Source organism: Mustelus asterias, chromosome 11 (assembly GCF_964213995.1).
Source record: "Mustelus asterias chromosome 11, sMusAst1.hap1.1, whole genome shotgun sequence".
NCBI lineage: Eukaryota > Metazoa > Chordata > Chondrichthyes > Carcharhiniformes > Triakidae > Mustelus > Mustelus asterias.
In genome coordinates this window covers 25,552,048-25,557,012 of record NC_135811.1, presented here as the reverse complement: position 1 = coordinate 25,557,012, position 4,965 = coordinate 25,552,048, and positions in this window count along the sequence as shown.

Here is a 4,965-nt window from a genome sequence, read left to right as displayed (position 1 = left end):
AACTGAGTGGCTTGTTAGGCCATTTCAGAGGCCTGGAGTCAAATGTAGGCCAGACTGGGTAAGGATGGCAGATTTCTTTCTCTAAAGGGCAGATGGGTTTTCATGATAATGGTTTCACGATTTTTACTGAATTCAAATTTCACCATCTGCCATGGTGGGATTTGAACCCATTACACTGGGTCTCTGGAATACTTGTCCAGCGACAATGCTACTGTGCCACCCTCTCCTCGAAGTGGATGGAGTTTTGGTTGGAATGCCAAATTCCCACTCAGGATTTCTGAATGATATAGCCCGTGCAAGCTGGAGATGGAAAATGAGAGGAATCCACAGTATGCAGTCAAAAGGGAAGGAAATGCCTTTACAATGCAGTGAGACTTTCCCAGCGACTGTTAGATTAAGATCCACTGAATGACGATAGCCTTGTCTTGATAATAAAGTTTGAACTATAATGAGTGCCCCACAAGAACATCTTAAAGTTCAAGAATGAATTCAGAAGTCAAAGTTAAGTAGTTAGAAACATTTCTACTTTCTGTAATTGGTGCTATTCTATGCTTCTGGCATAAGAAAAATGTGAGCTTTGCAAATCATGCGCCATAGGACATTCCAAATGAAAGACAGCGCCTACAACCATACAGTACTCTTTCAAAACTGCACTGAAGTGCTATTCTCAATTATACACTCAAGTCTGTAGTGGGACTTTGATCCCAATGTCTTCAAAAGCAAGAGTGTTACCAACTGAGCCAAGTAAGCTTTAGTCAAGTGCAGTTATTTTTCTTTCTGATTGGAAACATTTACTGAGACTTGACTACAATCTTGCATTCGTGGTTGCAAATTATCTGTTGCGTCTCTTCTTTTATTAATGGATTTTTGGAGAGATGAATTAAATTCTAGAGATTGTGGAATCAGATTTAAGGCAAGACGTCAGCACTGCGATCTTCCATGAGTGATTCCCAGGACTCTCAGTAAGTCAAGCATTTGTTTTCTTTTAACTAACAATTAATTTAACCAAGTAACGCACATGTACACATGTTAGAAGGTAAAAAGGCATCTGGAATGAGCGTGAACAACATTTTATTTCACCATTATCTTAAACAAGAGGGACTGATTTTCTATAACTTAAAACAATACATAGATGAAGAATAAGTGATGGGAATAGTGAAGAAAATCTTTTTGATCACCTGATGTATTATAACCTAATTATTTAGAATTGACTCTGAACTATAATAAAAAGTATATTCACTGTTCCATCAAATAACCTTTACAGATTTGTTTTAAGCAATTTATTTTTATGTCAAATCCATTTGGTTCTGAAGTAGTGTGGAGTGATGTGAGTCGATATCCTTGTGAGCTGTTAGCATTGTGGAAGTTGGGGCATTAGCTATAATGGGGTATTTAATGGATTAGACGTGGGATTATTGGTGACAGGACAAGAATAATGTGAGGACCTGAGCTGGCTTTGTACTTGGTGCCAAGGCCTCCCAGGTCCTTTAAAAATGAAATCAGCTCACCTTCCCCTTCACCGGATGCAAGTCAGGTGCAGCACAGATTAAGTGTGCTCCTGCTGAGGCGACCTAAACCCACAGAGTGAGGTGATCAGGGAATAGGCTGGAAAAGTGCAGCTGAGGCAGAAAGTCAGTCATGATGTTTGAATGGTGGAGCAGGTAGAAGGGGCCATTTGGCCCACTGTCAAGTTCACCTTCTGGTAGGGCTGTGTGTCTCAAAATGGAAACGAATGGTGCTAATGAATGCTAGCTGGAACTTGCTGGCTGCTGCCAGTCCTGAGTGTGCCTATCGATCCTGGAATAATGGTGGCCTCCACAGGCTTTGTGATTTGAGGGAGCTGAGTGCAGTGCCTAATGCCCATTTCTTCAGGGTTCCTTTTCTGAAGGGCACTCATTTAGTATTGGGGAAGGGAAATGAGAGCAGAGACAGTGAAATATTCCTCTTGGGTGGCATAGTGGTTAGCACTATTGCCTCACAGCGCCATGAACCCAGGTTCGATTCCTGGCTTGGGTCATTGTCCTTGCAAAGTCTGCAGGTTCTCCCCTTGTGTGGGTTTTCTCTGAGGGCTCCGATTTCCTCCCACAGTCCGAAAGATATGCTGGTTAGGTGCATTGGCTATGCTAAATTCTCCCTCAGTCGACATGAACAGGCGCAGGAGTGTGGCGACTAGGGGATTTTCACAGTAACTTCATTGCAGTGTTAATGTAAGCCTACTTGTGAAACTGATAAATAAGTAAACTTAAACTTAAAACTTACTGATATTAGCTTAGACTGGTTGTATCCGGCCAGGTGCAGATATTCCAATCCCACTCAGGGATACATGGAAAATCCTAGGGCAATGTAAAGGCAGCAGAGATCCCGCATCATATGTTTGTACTGTTGCTTCTGTGGTAGCCTGGCCCTTTGAAGGGTTGTGTCGCTCTTGATTTATTACAGTTCCTCACCCAAGGAACTCTACTGTTTATATACGGAAATTAAATAACCCAGAATCAATCTATCATGATTACATTCTTCCTGTATGCAACCCATTTCCCTGCATTTTCTCCCCTTTATCCTGCGTAATGTTTCTCCAAATAATCAAATTTGCCACAACAATGTACTTTCTCTCTCTTTCTCGCTCCCCACTCATTCTCCTTTTCATGTCCCTGCTCCTCCTTTGTTATTTTTCTCACTTTTTTTTCTCCTTTTTCATCTCTCTGCTCTTTATTTTTTACTTCCCCTGCTCCATCGATCCATTACTCTCTTTCTTTTATGCTTTTCCTTACTTTTATTCTACACTTTCCTGATTTTCCGTCCCACCAATCAGTGATTAACCAGTGGCCTAAGCAGTGCTCCAGATGGAGATCAGAAATAAAAGCAGAAATTGCTGGAAAAACCCAGCAGGTCTGGCAGCATCTGTGGAGAGAGAAACAGTCAATGTTTCGAGTACAATCTGACTTCTTTCGAATAAAGCTGCATTTTCGCTTTTTTGAAACTGCCACCCTCATTTTTCAAAACAAAGGGCAGGATTTTCCTGCTCCTGCCGCTGGCGAGATCTTCCAATCCTGCCAAAGTCAATGGGATTTTCCAGCCCCGCCCAATTCCACCACATGGTAATGCAACGTTCAGGCACAACTGTATTGTTACTTACATTTCTGATGCCTACAGCTTTATTCTCAAAGAGATAATGCATCTTGACTCGGACTTTCTGTTTAATTGCATTGGTATTGTTGGCACAGTACCTCCAATTTCAATGTAAGATAGCAGAACATTAAGTGTGAATGGCGTCCAGTGAAACATGATCTTTTGTACTATTTTAAATGAATACTATGCTAGAAACAAGCCCTGGATACATAACTGGTCAGGCCGCCAGGGTGAATTAACCACTTTTGGGAATTTCTGGTGACTACATCGATTACAGAATGCCGCGAACGCTGCAAGGATTAAGCTGGATCTTTATGGATACTTCAGGGTTTTGAAAGGTTTTGAAATGGACGAGAGGAACTGACTACCGTACCCCAATCAAATAGAAAATAGTTCTCTGCATTTTGATTTACACTCCCTTTCAGTCGTTTAAAAGCAGGTTACTCACAGATGCAACTATTTCTCTGTGGTGAAGAAATGTCCAATTGTGGGAATCAGATTTTACCAAGTTATCACACACAAACACATCAAATGTGTTCCCGTTGGCAGAAGGGTTGAGAACCAGAGGACACTGATTTCATGCAAAAAGAGCAACATGGGCGATAGGTGGAAATATTTTTTTACTCAGCAAGTGGTTAGGATATGGAATGCATTGCCTGCGAATGAGGTGGAGGCTGATTCAATCGTGGCTTTCAAAAGGGAATGGGATAATTAGCTGAAGAGAGAAAATTTGCAGGGCTGGGACCAGCCGTATTGCTCTTTGATTCTCTGAACATTTTTTAAAGCAATGTTTCTTTTAAAATTATGCTCTTAATTGCTGCCCCATTGCAGTCGCTCATGGCAGCTTTTGTGTTTGATGGAATATGTTTGAGTGGAAACTCAGGAAAAAAAGAACTACTTTTCAGAACTGGCATAATTTGCGCCAGAATTGAAGACTGTACCCAAAGCAGGAATTCTACCCACTTCTGTAGAAGGTTTTCTTTTGCGTTATACTCCTGCTTCAGAATGCATATTCCAGAAATTTAAACCATTGGAAAGTTAATCACCGAGCGATATCAGTTCCATGGGAATGACATAAAGGGTGGAATTTTCCTGTCCCGCCTGCCATGAGAATCCTAGCGGGGGGACACAGACTATGCAAAAGTCCGTTGATCTCGGGCAGATTTTCCGGCATTGGGGTGAGCGGGACCGGAAAATCATAGAATCCTACAGTGCAGAAGGAGGCCATTTGGCCCATCGAGTCTGCACCGACCACAATCCCACCCAAGTCCTATCCCCATAACCCCATGCATTTACCCTAACCATTCATCCTTACACTAAGGGGAATTTAGCATGGCCAATCCACCTAACCCGCATATCTTTGGACTGTGGGAGAAAACCGGAGCACCCGGAGGAATCCCACGGAGACATGGGGAAAATGTGCAAACTCCACACAGACAGTGACCCAAGCCGGGAATCGAACCCGGGTCCTTGGCGCTGTGAAGCAGCAGTGCTAACCACTGTGCCACCATGCCGCAGTATCCCGTCCAAAGTTCTGCACAATGACAGCTTGCTACTTTTCATGGGGTCACAAAGTTCTGCAAAGGAACATAATTAAATCAATGGTTCCTGGGATGGCAGGGTTGTCGTATGAGGAGAGATCGGATCGACTAGGCCTGTATTCACTGGAGTTTAGAAGAATAAGAATGGATCTAATTCAAGTGCATAAAATTCTGACAGGGCTGGACAGACTTGATATAGGGATGTTGTTTCCACTGGCTGAAGGAGTCGAGAACAAGGGAATCACAGTCTCAGGATACAGGGTATGCCATTTAGGACTGAGATTAGGAGAAGTTTCTT